The sequence below is a fragment of the Apis cerana genome, linkage group LG5 (genome assembly GCF_029169275.1).
Source record: "Apis cerana isolate GH-2021 linkage group LG5, AcerK_1.0, whole genome shotgun sequence".
Lineage (NCBI taxonomy): Eukaryota > Metazoa > Arthropoda > Insecta > Hymenoptera > Apidae > Apis > Apis cerana.
Window position 1 is genome coordinate 6,849,062 of NC_083856.1, and position 17,574 is coordinate 6,866,635.

The 17,574-nt window shown below is 35.8% G+C and overlaps 1 protein-coding gene and 1 long non-coding RNA gene across 15 annotated transcripts in view; one reads left to right on the forward strand and one right to left on the reverse strand.

The window, feature by feature from the left end:
- Positions 1-14,686, reverse strand: part of LOC114577512 (uncharacterized) — a 48,849-nt gene extending 34,163 nt beyond the window's left edge. For 6 of the 7 annotated variants that reach the window (XR_009829658.1, XR_009829656.1, XR_009829657.1 and 3 more), the window contains exon 1: positions 14,267-14,686. This is a non-coding gene — a long non-coding RNA (uncharacterized LOC114577512). The remainder of the gene's footprint in view (positions 1-14,266) is intronic. The other variant, XR_009829655.1, reaches the window with a different exon arrangement.
- Positions 1-17,574, forward strand: part of LOC107997582 (sodium/potassium-transporting ATPase subunit alpha) — a 116,066-nt gene that overhangs the window by 26,191 nt on the left and 72,301 nt on the right. The window contains exon 1 of one of the 8 annotated variants that reach the window (XM_062074763.1): positions 15,392-15,410. The exons of the other annotated variants lie outside the window; for them this stretch is intronic. The gene's annotated coding sequence lies outside the window, so the exon portion shown is untranslated. Of the gene's footprint in view, positions 1-15,391; positions 15,411-17,574 lie in introns of those variants that run through there. 8 annotated transcript variants of the gene reach the window in all.

The following is a 17,574-nucleotide window of genomic DNA, read 5'->3' on the forward strand; positions in this document are numbered from 1 at the left end:
CAAATAAAGGATACTGTTAACTCCCGATTCGGAATGGGGCCAAGAAATACCCACACCAATAATCCCCACAGGGATTTATATTAACGCGTTGACAGTATCGATCCTGGAACGTTTCGTCTTTCTCTTCACCGTTGGATCCATCATTCAATATTACATAATAATAATAATAATAATAATATAAGTATCGTATTATCTATTTCTAATTTTTCTTCTTTCACTATTTTTCTCTTTCTCTCTCTGTTGCGAAATTTTTGTAAAAAGAAAAGAGAGAAATAGGAACGAATAAGCGATCCATATTTTATCGTTATATTTTATCTATAATGGCATTAACCGACCTCAATCGAACTGTTGCCACAGCAACAACAGTCCTCGTAACGCGTTTCCATTCATACGTTCGACAACATTCATCACGTTTACCATTAAATCGATTTGATTCTCGATTAGCACGCTTGGCCGATAGCCGATAGTTGTGCATTAGCCGTTACAAGTTTCGAATGCGCAACGTTGGTCCTCCTCCTTCTCCGTTGGCTAATTAAACTTGCGAACGTAATTTTGCAAGTAGCCTCCTCCACGTCGAACCGTACGCGTTGCAACACTGTAATTAGGAGTTTTCATTAATGAACGAAAGGAAAACCTTTCGCCACTCGAACCGTTTCAACCTTAATTGAATTCATCCCGAGTTTCTCCATTCCACGCGATATCGGGCCGGAATTAATTAGATTCCAGGTGGAATTTCGCTATCCCATACCTGGCTGACACTTTTATCTATTCTGTTCGATCAGATACGATCGAAAAATTCCAACGAATTTTCTTCGAAAACGAGAATAGGGGAGAACTCGTTGTCGAAATTGATCTAATTATTCATTGGCGTTGCTCGCGGTGTTATTATGGAGATAATAGAGATATGGTTCGATGATGGAGATTTTTAGAGGTTAGGTTTGGACAGATATACTTTTTGTCGTCAAAATTGTGCGTTTTTTTTTCGTTTTATCTCGATATCTCGATTTGTTGAAATATAAGAATTTAAAATGTTCCCTAGTTAAAGTGGCGGGAATTTTTAGAATGGTTTAAAAAGGTTGATCGATTTTCTTACATTTTTTTTTCTCTTTTGCTTATTATCCTGTTTTTTTTTCCAGGAATCGTGTCTCTTGTCTAGATAAATTAATAGGACGACGATATCTCGGCAAGTCATGTTGGAATAAACGAAGAAAAAGAGTTTCGAAGGAAAAAGTTGACCGAAAATTGTTATCTTTGGAGTTAAGCGGTTTTTTTTTTTTAATTTTAACAGGGTTTAAATCGAGTTTTAAGTTCAATTACGCCGTACTCCTCTCTAAATATTCCTTTCTACCTACTTATTTTCCATAATTTTCATTTTGTTGAATTCTTTAAATTAGATAGAACTCGGCAGAGATTTAAAGCGTAATTAACGAAGTCTGTTCGAGTAGATTACTCCATAGAGATGAAATTTTAAACGAGGCAAACAACATCGGGAATGTATTTCCAACATAATTCTGGAACAAACGCGATTTAACTTTCTGAAAAAAAAAATTTTTTTTTCTTCCTTTTTATAAATAATCTAAATGCGAATAATCGAAAATTAAAAAATTTACCTTGTTTATCCTAGAATATTTCTTAAGAAAGAATAATTAATTTTCTCAGAAAAAAAAATAATCCACGATCTCGTTGCACAAAAAATTTTGCAAATCGGTTCGAAAAAGATACGATCATCTATCTCCCCTATCTCATCAATTTCCCCTTTCGACAATAATTCACGAACATTTTTTCCCTCGCAAACGTTGTTATTTCAAAATGTAAACATGTGGATACACGAGTAATAATAAACGTCTGTTTGCTCTCAATTGTAGGTGACTAAATTCCTCGTAATTACGGTGAGAAACGAGCACTTTTGTACAGACGGTTCTTTGTGAGCTTTTTTTTTTTTTCACGTTTCTTTTTGTTCATCCGAGAATGAAAAGTAATTAGATACTTGGTTGAAGTATCGCAATTTAATCGTTTCCAGAGAGATTCTTGCGAATCGTTTCTTTGAAAAAAATAACAAAAATAAAAAAAAAAGAAAACTATATTTCTTTCATTTTTAAAAATTACATCTTTTTACTAAATCACGATCTAAAAGTATAATATTAACTTCTTTATAATCATAAGTCGAAATCAAATTGATGTTGTTATACAAAATGGAAGAAATATCAAGCAAATACAATGTATTTGATTTCTATATTGTATCGTAAAATTATTTCGCATTATCAAGCGAAATAATTTTTTATCAATTCCTCCTCCTCCTTATTTTTATCAATTCCTCCTCCTTCTTATTTTCATCAATTCCTCCTCCTCCTTATTTCATCAATTCCTTCTCCTCCTTATTTTCATCAATCCTCCTCTTCCTCATGTTTATCAATTCCTCCACCTCCTTATTTTTATCAATTCCTCCTCCTTCTTATTTTCATCAATTCCTCCTCCTCCTTATTTTTATCAATTCCTCCTCCTCCTTATTTTTATCAATTCCTCCTCCTCCTTATTTTTATCAATTCCTTCTCCTTCCCAAATTTATCAATTCCTCTTCCTCGTAAAGTCGGATTATTTTTAATCGCATATAATCGGAAATATCTTTAATATCTTAAAGAGAAAATTTGATCGAAATTTTCATTCTATTTAGAAAAAAAGACGAAAGAACAATAAAAAGGGGAAAATGAAAGAAAAGAAAAGAGAAACAGCATCTCCCCTCTTTTTTTATTTTTATCAACTCCTCCTCTTTCTTCATTTTTATCACTACTCTTTCTCCTTTTTATTCCTCCTTCTCCTTATTTTTAGCAATTCCATATCTTCTTTCTGCTTTTTATCAATTTCTCTTTCTCCTTATATTTAGCAATTTCTCCTCCCCTTTATTTTTGTCAATTCCTTCTCTCCAAATTTATTTATTTTTCATTTCCTCTTCCTCGTAAAGTCGGATTATTTTTAATCGGATAAAATCGGAAATATCTTTAATATCTTAAAGAGAAAATTTGATCGAAATTTTCATTCTACTTAGAAAAAAAGAACGAAAGAACAATAAAAAGGGAAAAATGAAAGAAAAGAAAAGAGAAAACAGCATCTCCCCTCTTTCTTTATTTTTATCAATTCCTCCTCTTTCTTCATTTTTATCACTACTCTTTCTCCTTTTTATTCCTCCTTCTCCTTATTTTTATCAATTCCTCCATCTCCTTATTTTTATCAATTCCTCTTCCTCCTTATTTTTATCAATTCCTCCTCCTCCTTATTTTTATCAATTCCTCCATCTCCTTATTTTTATCAATTCCTCCATCTCCTTATTTTTATCAATTCCTCCTCCTCCTTATTTTTATCAATTCCTCCATCTCCTTATTTTTATCAATTCCTCCTCTTCCTTATTTTTATCAATTCCTCCTCCTCCTTATTTTTATCAATTCCTCCTCCTCCTTATTTTTATCAATTCCTCCTCCTTATTTTTATCAATTTCTCCTCCTCCACGTTATTTTTATCAATTCCTCCATCTCCTTTTTTCATCAATTTCTCCTCCTCCTTATTTTTATCAATTCCTCCTCCTCCTTATTTTTATCAATTCCTCCATCTCCTTATTTTTATCAATTCCTCCTCCTCCTTTTTTTCATCAATTCCTCTTCCTCCTTATTTTTATCAATTCCTCCTCCTCCTTATTTTTATCAATTCCTCCTCCTCCTTATTTTTATCAATTCCTCCATCTCCTTATTTCATCAATTCCTCCTCCTCTTTTTTTCATCAATTCCTCCTCCTCCTTATTTTTATCAATTCCTCTTCCTCCTTATTTTTATCAATTCCTCTTCCTCCTTATTTTTATCAATTCCTCCTCCTCCTTATTTTTATCAATTCCTCCTCCTCCTTATTTTTATCAATTCCTCCTCTTCCTTATTTTTATCAATTCCTCCATCTCCTTTTTTTCATCAATTCCTCCTCCTCCTTTTTTTCATCAATTCCTCCTCCTCCTTTTTTTCATCAATTCCTCCTCCTCCTTATTTTTATCAATTCCTCCTCCTCCTTTTTTTCATCAATTCCTCCTCCTCCTTTTTTTCATCAATTCCTCCTCCTCCTTTTTTTCATCAATTCCTCCTCCTCTTTATTTTATCAATCATGGTATTTGTCAAACGACTAATTGCCATAACCATAAAATTTTTGAACTGATAAATAACGGGATAAATAAATATAAGGATCGCGCTTATACACTTGATGCACGGGTAATCAGATCGGCAATATTTTTTTTTTCAAGTTAATCATGGTTGAAAAATGACGGTTCCACGACAATAAATCATCGGATCTTTCCACGTCGTGACTTGTGCTGTTTGGGTAATTAATTAATCTTGTGACAGTCGTCGACGCGTTGTCACGGCCTAAGATTCTCGAAATTACACCTTGCAGAGAGAGAAAGAGAACTCACACGAATAAATATCTAAGTATTTATTAAAAAGAGGAGGAAAGAAAGAAAGAAGAAAAATAATAACGACCGAGATTAATGTTAAAAGAATACTCTTTTCAACCAGGATGAAAAAGCTCTGTAGGTGTTCGTAATTTCAGAGAGAACAAGGCTGCTGCCTGTTCACAAAGTATCAAAAAACGATGTGGACATGCTGGTGAACCAGTTTTTCCTTGATGTGCCAAAAAGTAGAAGGACTTTCGTGTATCATTTCCGCAAAGAAGAATTTATCTTTTATATACACTAGAATAAAAGTGATGCTGATAAAAAAAAAAAAAGAAAAAAGGGAAAGAAAGAAAATATTTCCTTCTTTATTAGATTGCAATTCTTAATAGTTTAATCTGTTTTCGTAATAAAATGAGATACCTTCTTCGCTACAAAGACGCTTTTTGATACGGTGAATGGAAAAGTCAAGAGTTTGAACGATCAGAGAATTAAAAAAAGAAGATTGGGGACAAGAAAATTGCTCTTTCTGAAATTGCGTCTTTCTTGGGGAGAGAACATCGTCTAAATTTTTCTTTAAGCGAGAAACGGAAGAGCGGAAAGAAGTAAAACTGTTGGAACAACGAAACTTGTTCCAGTCCGAGAAACTTTTTCTTTTCGTTCTGCAATGCACTTTGGAAACTGGTTCAATCAGTCAATTACATTTTTAACTGTCGGCAAACACATTCATCGTAAGATTTTTCTATAAAGGAACGCTGTTCGATTGTTATTCTCCATCTCGATTAACTCATTAACGACATCTGGCGCATTAGTTCAATTTTTCGATTATTTATCAATTTTATTTATAAAAATTCACAAAAATAGAGAGTGAAATCGAATGACAGAAACGAGTAACAAATATTTTTCAGATAACTCAAAACCCGATCACGTTTACCAAATATGTTTTCAATGTATTTGAAGATCTTTCCTATCTTCCACGATATTCGGATCATGTTGAAAATGGAATATCGAGTCTCTGGTCTTTTGAAAAGGAAATGATTGATCTCTATTCCTTATACAACTCGCACAACTTATTTTATTTCTTTCACATATCGATTAAATGGAAAAAATAATTATTTCTCCACAAATATCATATTAATTTTCACAAGATGAAAATTTATTTGCAACTAATTTTTCTCAAACATTCTCCAATTCGTCCAAATGTTATCTCTTTACAATCATATCTATCCAATTTTTCTTTCCAATTCCTCAATTTGTACTTGGATCAAGCTCACCTTTCAATATAATAAAAGAATTCCATTCGTGGGTGGAAATACCGTTTTAAATATTCCCACACCTGACCTTAAACTCGTTTGGACCTCGCCTCGTCCACTTTCAAATGTTACTCCTTCATAATCATATCCAATTTCTCTTTCCAATTCCTCAATTTGCAGATCGATGCGCTGGTTTAATGAAAGAATTTTCCTTTAGCGTGGGCGGAAATGCCCAAGTTTTACGTATTCCCACACCACACCTGACCTCACGCGTTGGAAACGCCGCTTAACGTGCTTTAATGGCGCATAATAGCGCCAGGTATAATGTAACGCTGCGAGTCTGGCGGTACCACTCTCACACGTACACTTATAATATTCGCTTAACGTTGCCCTAACGTTTTCCTCCAACCAGTTAAACGATTGGAATCGTGTAACTTATCTGGCCACCTACAACAACCTTAATACACCTTTCGAAACGACCTTACACATCATCGAGCTCAGGTGTTGTGTCGTAACGAGAATTTCTAATCTCTTTCTTTAACATCTTTTCGCTAAACAATTTCTAGTTTTCTAAAATTAATAAAACTGGACGTTGGGGTTGAAGTTGAGGTTTCTTTTGAAGACAAGAGAGAGATTAGATTAGATTTCTTTTTAGAGGAATATATTTTTTTCTCGTGCAGAAAAGAAACGTTGGTATTCAGGAATTCGGTGAAAATTCGATCGAGAAGTTTCACTTTATAGTTTCACTTTAATTTCGCGCGGCATTGGTGGTATTAAAGGGGATGTGTGCGCGTCGAATGTTCACAGAGTATCGCCGACACTTGTATGGGGTTATCGTTGTTTTTTTTATCGCGAGTCTTTTTTTATTTTTCCCCCCTCTCCTTCCCCCCTCCAAATCCGTCGACTGTGAAAACATACGCGCGTGGTGCGATCTGTTATTCCTTTTTTTTTTTTTTATCCCTGAGGCGGAAAAACAGAGGGAACGAGATAAGTATCAAAGAGAAAACGAGCGTCATAAACTAGCGTCGTAGAGTGAAAACCTTTCCCTTTCCCAATTGAAAAAAGACGCTTCTGATGGAACGCATATAACGAGATTGAAACCGATAAAAATAAGCAATGGCGCGCTTTTTGTATTTATTTATATTCCCCAGAATGTCGTCTCGTATATAAACTTAACTCTCGATAAAATTGACGTTTTGAAGAAAAATGAAAAGTTGATTCAAGTCGGACGAGAAATTTTTAATTCCATTCCCTCTGCCTTAAAAATAGAAATATTGGAAAGAATCATTTTACATCGTATTCCACTATTCGTTCGTGACCAATCGGATGTCGAATCCGTGGCGAATAACGTCCGCCACGTTCCATCCCCTGCATCCTTGAGAAGTATCGAGAGAGCCAACTTTTATTCCAATCCGGCGATAAATTGGTACAATGCTCGATATCGTCCGTTCCTCGACAATGGACGCGAGGAAAATGAACGGGTTGTTGCGAGAATAAATACTCACATCTGAATGTAAAATCGAATTAACAATACGAACCTGTTCCCTTTTATTCCTTCAATATTGATCCTTGGGTTAATATTTTTAGAATCGCGAAACGAGGGATCGTTTTATATTAATTTTTATTATGATATATTCCGATCTTAGCAACAATCACGTTATAAAATTTCCTATTCCTCAATTCTCGACTCTCGATGTTCATTTTTAACACTGAAACTTTTCATCGAACACCATCGAACCGATGATCTCGTTCAAAGATCGTCTCAATCCCTTCTAAGTTCATTTCTCCATCATCAATCAGACCCACGCAGATCCTTCTCAACATTATCAAGAGTTTGAGGAATTGGAATTTTAATTTTATTAATATCAATAGCTGTAGCATTTGTAGGTTATGTTTTACCACGAGGTCAAATATCATACCGGGGAGCTACAGTTATTACAAATTTATTATCAGCAATTCCTTACATTGGTGATTCTCAATTAATAATGCTACATTAAATCGATTTTTTTCTCTATTTTATTCTTCCTTTAGTAATTTTATTTACATTCATTTGCTCTTCATTTAACTGGATCATCAAATCCATTAGGATCAAATTATAATAATTATAAAATTTCATTCCATCTATGTTTCAATCAAAGACTTACTAGGATTTTATATTATTTTATTTATTTTTATATTCATTAATTTTCAATTTCCATATTATTTAGAAGATAATTTTAAAATTGCAAATCCAATAAACACTCCAACTCGTATTTATTAAACCAGGATGATATTTTTTATTCGCTTATTCAATTTTACGTGCAAATAAATTAGGAGGAGTAATTGGACCAGTTATATCAATCTCGATCGAATCGAATCGAATCGAATCAACACGGACAACAAAATAATATTTAATAATTCTGAACGCCTCGAATTTCGTCGAATTTCGTTCCTTTCCTACGATACACGCGTACCACGCGCACGTACTCAGGCCTCGTATATACGTGTGTGGTGACCGTGACTGTATCTGCGTCGGAGGAAGAGGCGCATTACGCTCAATCTATCTCCGCTCCTCGTCATCTCTGGCGATCACGAAACAGAGACGAAAACGCGCGCGGGCCCGAGTGACTCACACGCGCGCGCCCCTCCCCCCTCGTGATATTTGACACGGTTTCGCCGGTGGTGGCTTCCGTGATCGCCGACACGCGAAAACTCGGCTTTGACGCCGCGTGAAATCGGATAGGGAGCGGTTTAAACAAAGAAATTCTCTTTTCTAAAAAATGCCGGCCAGTTTATAAGCTCCTTCCTAGTTTCTTAAGTTCGAAAATTCTGGTTTGAGAATTATTTTTTCCTCGATTACGAATTTTATCGAAGAAGGTAAATGTGATTTATTTCGCATTTATTTCGTATAAACTTATGTATGGACCATGAGATTCAATTTGGAAATAGATCAAAAGTGGTTTTCGTTTCTTTTTAAAATGATTTTTCCCCAAGTTCGTTAGAGTAAATTTGAAAATTGCGAAAAGTAAATTGACGTAAATTTTATCGACGAGAATGAATCGCACTGCGAACTGCACTTTTACTCCCTCGTTTAAACTCTTAAAGATCGACAAAACACTTATATATCTTCCCTTAAACTCGTATGGATTCGCTTTAGAAAACGATCAAAGACACGTTGCTCATAACGTTGCACGTTCGAATTCGTTCCACGAGTACGTTAACATCCTGTTAAACCAAATTTACGACAGGTTTGGGTAGTTTCCTCGAGTTGGAGAGAAAGGAGGAGTTTCTCTCCTTCCTTGGAGGTTTCTGATGTTTCCAAAGGATTGGCCCGGTTCTATCAGGGCGAGGCCTCGTGGCATAACGGCCGATTAGGGTCATTGGTTTTCCAAACCAGCGGAGCTGTTGCCGGGAAACGTTTCCACGACGGCACTGATAAAGCCTGGAAACACACCCTCTTCTCCTCCTCGACATCGATCGTCTCCCGGATGCGTTCGTCCCCGCGTGAACTCGCGCGGAAGAAGTCCCATTCCGTGAAATAAGAAGCTAATGCAGTGGCGAAAGAGTTACGACGAAAAGGGGAAAGAATCGGTTTAACCAAGGATTCGACGGGGCAGAGGCGATGCTTCTGGAGTGCTTTAAAAATGTGCAAAGAGCAGATTGTGGAAATTTGTGGAATACGAGAACAAGTTATCGTAGAAAGAAAATATAATTTGGAAGAAGAAGCGAGAAGTTGGTCTCATATTAGAGAAAAAGAATGGTTTAATAGGTTGAGAGAGTAGAACTGATGGAGCAAGTTTCTTTTTATGCCCAAAAAGTCAATAGAAAATTCGTTTCTATTAGAGGAACTAAGAACTAGTGAAATAACCAACAATTATCGTAGAGGAAAAGAATTCCATTTACGTGTAACTTAGAAGAAGCTAATGCAATGATTAATTGAATCGTTTCATAGGTTATTATACGAAAGCAAACTAGAAAAGAATAATTTAACTCGATAATAAATTTCGATATTAACCAAAAGTTTAACCAAACTAAATATTAAGCAAGTTTCAAAAAAACGTTCGTGTTCGATTAATCCATACTTTGAACCGCGTTGGCATTTATTCGTCAGACGTCCTATTCCACTTCACCTGACGCGTGGCTGCGAAAGCAAGGTCGAGCCATCGGTCGTCTTTTCCACTGCGGATCCGCCGTCTGACCACTCACCGGCCGAACTTACTTCGAGCGAATGCATTCGCCTTTATCGTGCACGCCCCACTTAAATAATTAAAACGGAAAATTGGCGACTGTGAAAGAACTCCGGGAATCCCGACTGATTTCAATTACTCGCGGTATTACTATCAGGTACCTGGCTCACTGAGGCGGTGAATTCGAATTATTTTATTCGATTTGTACTTTTTCTCTCTCTCTCTCTTTTTTAGGGAATTTTTAGGGAATTAGATATAGATGGTTAGGTAGTGAATGGTATCTGGAAAACTTATGGCGAGGAAGTTATTCTCCTTTTCGATACTCGATTGTTCGAGAGTACTAATAATCGAAAGGCAAATGTGAAATATTTGAAAAATAGGGAAAATAATGTTTTACGTGTGTCTCGCATTATATTTTATCCGCTATAAAATTAAGAAAAATTTAAACTATGATTTCTTGCTAATGGATGAACGATCATCAAAAGCAGTGGAACTTGGTGCTTTTTCATTTATCCCCGTTTATAATTCTCGAGACATTGTACAAAGAGAAAGGTATAATTTTTAATCGTTTATTCATCTCACTGACTTATCCCAAAACTTATCTTCTCAGACGCGATTCCTGGAAGAATACAGATCACCAATTTTTTGAATCTTCTATTTTATTACATACATTTTCTTATATTTCGAGAGTCAAATGAGATGAAACAAAGATCCTCTGAATAAATTTCTCGTCTTATCCTTTTATTTTCAAAAACGAACGATCTCCGAATTTTCCAAATGCCATAATGCCGCGAATAATATTTTTTTTATTTTTTCTTTAAAAATATCTCGAGGAAAAAAATTAATACAGCGCCCCGTTCTAAATCGAGTGGCGTTCTAAAACAGAAGAAAATGCAGAAGAGCGTAGCGGAGAGCGTGAGACACGTGAACAGTAAATCCGTGAGTGCATCGTGTGCACTTAAACGAGCTCAATCGTACGCGACCCCATTTAAATAAACGACGAATTGGATCCCGGAGTGTTTCCTCCTCGCTCTGCTTCCCCTCCCCCCGGCGTCACAGTTCACGCTGTTCGCCTACGACGTCGTTTTCCATCTCTCCCCTATTCGAGTTTCCCTTAAGCCCGCGAAATGGGATACATATCCACAGATCAGAATTGGATTTCGAAAAGAGTCAACAAGAGTTCCCCGTATTTAACGACTTTTAAACTTCTCGATGATTTGTGACACGCAACCGATGTTTTCGACGAACGTTTATCACGATGAATAGAGGTAAAAATGATCGAAGAGAAAGGAGAAATTGTGAGATTTTATTCTCCAGAGAAATTCGAATTTTGATCTTGGAAATGGTGAGAGGGATAAATGAGATTAATCAAATCTCGTGATTCTGGATTTTAGATATACGAGAGATGTATCGTTTACGTAATTTATTGGAAAGAAAAATGAACGACGTGGCGTTTGTTGCTATTTTTATGATAACTATTGAACCGAAATTCGAGTCGATATTTTCAATCATTCATTAAACGGCTGATCTCGAAACAGTGAAAAGCAATTTGTTTTTTAATTCGCGTAAACGAGATTAAAGTAGATTTATCGAAGCACTTGGAGATATTCGAATTTTGTAGTTGTTTTTTTTTTAATTCCAATTATTTGTACAAAATAACAACAACAAAAAAGAATCGATAAAGATACAAAGAAATCAATCAACTCTTTTACAACCTCGTGGCACAATGAAACAGAAATAAAAAAAATAAAAAGAATAAATAGATATTTTATAGCCAGAGAAACCTGTATATTGTGACAGAAGCATATAAAATCGAGATCGATCCGTCCATTCTGTATCTTAAATTGGAAAATTTTACAATGTTGTCAAAAGTATCGAGTATTGTAATTGTAAAAAAAAAAAGAGAAAAATTATTATTTTATTCCATAACACGAAAGTCATTCATCACTTCATTCTATATCTTAGATCCAGAAACGCAATTGCAAAAAAAAAAAGAGAGAGAAAAATTACACGATGTCTTACAGACTTTTTATATTTTTAATTCCACGGTGGAAGCAGTCCTCCTCAAACGTCATTCATTCATTCATCTGCATTTTAGATCCAGAAATTTTACAACGCAATTGCAGAAAAAAGAAAAATTATACGATGTCTTACAGACTTTTTATATTTTTTCCACGATGAAAGCAGTTCTCCTCAGACGCGCGTTATTCATCCATTCATTCTGCATCTTAGATCCAGAAATTTTACAATTGCAAAAAAAGAAGAGAAAGAGAAAAATTATACGATGTCTTACAGACTTTTTATATTTTTTCCACGATGAAAGCAGTTCTCCTCAGACGCGCGTCATTCATTCATCCATTCTGCATTTTAGATTCAGAAATTTTACAACGCAATTGCAGAAAAAAGAAAGAAAAATTATACGACAATTTACAAACTTTTTAATTCCACGCGGTCTTCCTCGGCGCAAAGGTCGATCAACTTGTCTCAGAAGACGCGTCATTCATCGGGAAGTTGAGGCACGGCCTCGAAACAGCGGCAAAAGAGAGAGAGAGGTTGTCGATAGTATCCAATAACCGGGTGGACGGGTATATCGCGTCGCGTGAGACCGCCAGTCGCCGGTTTTCCGGTTCGAACTGGATAGAAACGGCTGGGAAAAGGGGGGAACCGTTCTTCATTGTTCCTGCCGATCACTGGTCCCAAACTTTGGCATCTCGTGGTTCACGTGGGCGCCAAAACGACGACGCCTGTCGCTCTCGCGCCCCCTGTCCTTTTTTCCCCCCTCCCCTTAATCCGAATTTCCTCTCCTCGATCGACCAGTGTCGAAATCGAGAGCATATGCGAACGCTTCTCGATGTGTATACTGCATATATGCGAGAGATTGTATGAAATTTTGGTTGAAATTCTGGTAGCATATTGCATTTGAGAAATTTGTGATCGATTTTTTTCGATAGATACGAATTTTAATTGCGCGCGATTGGATAATTTTTAATGTAGAAGAGAAATTTTGAATAAAAGATATTCGAGTTTGGTGGAGATACTTGTTGCCATGAACTTTGCATCGATTCGGTATCGATTCACGGTATATTTTCTCTTGCCCTCTTCACTTGGATTTTTGATGCAGCGCCAGAACTAACGGTGTTATTTTCTGCCAGCTTTACCCTTTTGACACGGAACCACGTTTACGTACCTCTTGGCAGAATTATTCTCGCGGAATTAGACTCGGCGGAATTTATTTATATCCGAGAATTTCTGTTACAATTTTAACTTTCTCGCTTGATTGAGCTTAATTCAACCGTCGTCTCTATTAACCAACTTCTAATCGATCGACTTAACGAAACGAAATTACGAAAAAAAAAAAAGAAAAGAAAGAAAGAAAAATTCAAATTGCAGAAGATGGCAAAAGAAATAATATAAAATAATACGTAAAAAAATTCGTTAATTCTACAAGTTGAGAAAAAGAGGAATTTTATATTTGTTGGGAAGATAAATTACTTTTTTTTATCTTTAATTTAATTTAAAAACCGATATCTTAATCGGTAATAAAAAAAAAAGAAAAGATCAATCATCTTCAAACACAGGAAAATTTCTTCTCATATTGACTCAACGATGCAAAGATCGACCGATTAGATAAAACTGACATTCTCATATACGTAGATATCTGAAGAGTCAATCGTTCTCTCGTGGGATATCAACGCCAAATAAATTGAACGTAATACACCGGTTGGAATATTAGTTGCAACCGGGTCAAAATTTTCATTTCGCAATTGAGTGTCTTTTTTTTTTCGAGATTAAATCAAAAAAAAAAAAAAAAGAAAAATAAATACTCTTACTAATGTGTTTTGTTATCGTTTGAAGGAAAATTCAAAAATTAATCGCACTGAACGTTTGTGCGAGGAATACCATTGACCGAGTCATTTGAATAATAATAAATTCATGCAAATTTTTAATTGGGTAGCAACTTGCCAACTTAAATCGCATGTAATTATATAACGTTGACTAAACGTGAAATTCAAACACGCTAGTTTTTATTTTTTTTTTTTTCGTCTCTACGTGTTCTTAAGTTGCACTTTACGAGGGCGTATATCGCAGTCTCATTAACCCAGATAAATAATAATAAGAATCAATTGGAAGTTGTTTCTCCAATGCTAACCACCTTTAACCCCCAAAAGCGACTCGTTCCTCGACAAAAATTACTCTAATCGAGCCTAACATCTTCCGATCGACGTTCAAATTTTAACAAATTTTAATCACTTAAAATAAATACTATTCGAGACGCCCCATTTATTCAAGCTCCTCTTAGTCAACCGTCTAATCAAAACGTTCAACGATTCAACGCGTCCCCCCTTTGGGATCAATCCACCTTTTCCATCCGCACAAACTTGCTTCCCTATCCATATCCCATTAAACGTGTTTGAACATCATCTCACCATCAGCGGCCTCCATCTTGCTTCTCCACCTTGCTTCACAACGCTCTCCAACCTTGGTCGAATATATCTCCCTTGGAGCATCGTCGTGGTCGTCGTTGACGAGTTCTCGACGCGAGGCTCGCCCGTGTTCCACTCACTGAGGGGATAAGAATGTTAACTCTCGTGCTACACGCGTTAGAAGGAGAAGAGGAGGAGGAAGAAGAGGAAGAAGAGCACACACGTATGTACACACGAACGCGAAGGAGATATCGGTGTCTCGATTGAGGAAGTCGGGGATAAAAGGAGAGAACCTGATCGTCGGCCGGTCGGCCATTCAATAATTGCCGAGGCGCTAATCGAGGCGGACTTAACCGGGACCCAAGGCAGCCGGTTTACCGGTTCGAACCGGTGCGGGCGAGACGCCGCTTCGTCGACGATTCGGTGAATGGCGAGCTCGAACCAGAAAGAACCGGAGGCGTCATTCACTCGAGCGAGGAAGAGGAAGGACGGCGTCCGTGCACTCTGCACGCATTGCTACGATGCTTTTAGACGAGGTTACGCGCCGAGAAGGAGCGAGAGAGACTCTCTCTCACGCGGCTTTGTTTATAAACAGAACCGGGAGGAGAGGAATTGGCGGGAACCGCGGTGGAAACGGGTCAGCACGGGATGGGAAGGGATCGTTGTTGTGGATAAAGTTGACAATGGACGAGTAATAATTGGAGATAAGTGGAAAGGAGATGGATCGATCGGTAATTTTGTTATTCGAAGGATTGGATGTGTGTAAGGTTAGTCTTTCGGCGGGATAGCGGCCAATTCTGGCTTTCTTGCGAGTACAATTTTCGAGTTGAGGATGTAATTAATTGTCGAGGTAGTTTATCTGTTCGAATAATAATTGGGGATAAGTGCAACGATCGAGTGGATCGACGATAATTTTGTTATTCGAGAGTCGTAAATGAGATTGTTGAAGAAATTTTGGTTAGTTTTTCAGCGAGAGAGGTTGGGTCTGGGAGAGTAAAATTTTCGAGCAGAGAATAAAGTTAGTTGCCGGGATAATTTATTGTTCCAAGTGTCGAATAATTGGAGATAACTGCAGCGCGAAATGGTCGAGGTTAGAGGAGGAGCGAATCAACAATAATGGCTATGAATAAATGTTATTCGAGAATTCGTAAGTAAGGTTATTATGCTTAAAGAAACTTTGTTGTTTTAATTAGTTAGTTTTTCAATGTCCAACTCTGGAAGAGGTTAAGTTTAAGTTATGTTTTCTTAAAGGGGGGAAAACTTATTTTTAAGGCGTCGATGATTTTAGATTGTAATTTAACTTGGGTTCGATGAATGAGAAAATATTTTTAGGTTAGAATTCAGTTGTACCGGATTATCGAATTATTTTATTCTTTTTCGATTTTGAAGGAAATTGCAAAAGAGCTTTTCTAGATAGACAGAAGATTTTAATTTTATAAGAATCAACAATATTTGAATTTTTATACCAATTTAATAATTTGATTTAATCCTAAATTCAAAGTAATTTAACCTAACCTAACAAATTATCCATCAAGAAACAATGTCTTTAGTCTGGAATCATCAATATTTTTAATGATAAATATTAAAAAATTCATTGTGAATATATCTTTAAAACAAATTAATGAAGACAAAATGTCAGTAATGCGAAATATTAATTTTTTCTAGTTTTGAGTGGTTAAAACTCGAATAGGAAACATCGTGTAATTTGAGATAAGTTATCTGCGTGATGATAGCCTCTGTTTAAAAAAGTGATTAAGTTATCATTTATGCTCACCTTGCTCGATTATACTAATTAACAAACACGTATCGTAAGCAATGTTTCTTTAAACGTTTTATTTTTAAATATCTCGAAAGATTCGTATTTTCTTCTTGATTTGAAATTCTTGTTTTATCAACAATTTATTACACGTCTTATAAATGTACATTCGAATAAATGATGCGTTTTTTCTTCCTTTCTTTCTTTCTTCGCTTCAATCTTCGAGATTTTTTCCCAAGTTTTCCTTGCGCTTACACGGATGTTTAAATACGACATGTCATCGATACGAATGCCTCTTCTTGGTAGCGCATCGACGATAAAATTCCAGTTAGACAGTTTAATTCGTCGAATTGCTTCCTGGAAAATAGGAAAATTCCCCGCAATAAGATTTTATTTGCACCAAGCGTTGGGTCGCTTATTCACGTTTACGATGCCTCCAATAGTGAAAGAATCTCGAATTTTCGATAGTAATTTCGTTGAATTTTCGTCTAATTTTACTTACTGCACGGTGCACACAAGATTTTCAATTTGCCAGAGTTGAATTTTACGTTTAATTTGAAGTTGGATTATTTTATTTTGTAAAAAGAAATGCATATTAATCTTGAAACCGATATCAATTGTCGATTGTTTCTTCAACGAATTTTAAATAAATTTATTTCGATTCCGATCGAATCGAACTTTAGATGTAATTTTTTGAACTTTCTATTAACACACTTTTACCCGATATATTAATTAATTAAACCTCGACTTCGATTTTAATAAATTGAATTTTACATTTAACTTTGAATAGATGTACGTATATTATTTATATCGTTACTTCAACTTGGATTAAATTTTAATTACTAAAATTTCGTCTCTATTTTAGATCAAATATCAATTGAAATTTCCTCTCTGATCCAAGTTAACTTATGAAATTTCATTTTAACTCGTATCACGTTTTATTACCAGAATTGTGGATTCTACTAAACAGAAATTATATCCGATATATATCTCAATCTCTTTCCTTAAATATAGAATTAAAGCCTCGTAATAGTTAATAATATCATCTTTATCCACTAACAAGTCAAATTTCGTTAAAAATTAACAACTGTTTGCAACAATTGTTTTGCAAAAAATTATTCTTCTGGTGGAAACTAAAGTCAATTGATAGGAATTTTTAAAGGAAAGAAGAAATAATAGTTCACAATTTGCACATTTTACGAATTTTCGTTCACCAAAATGGCGGTCGAATATAAACTCGCATTGTTCGATGAGATCGAATGAAGTTGGCCGTCAACGAGTTCCTCTCGTTCTCCTCCGGTATATCGTGGCGATGGATCGATATTTCACAAGTCAATGGACACCCGACGATCCTTCTGTCGATACCCGATTGAAATTCAATCGTATGAAAAGTTGGGATGACACGCGATCGGCGTCTGTTTAAAATTAATTAAAGCTTAGATAGATCGATGGATACGTTCCTGCGAAACCTTGTTGACAGTGATACGTGTCGTGCGTGAAATTTCCGTGACTGTTTCATTATTTCTTGGCTATGGTAATTCATATGCAATTTCAC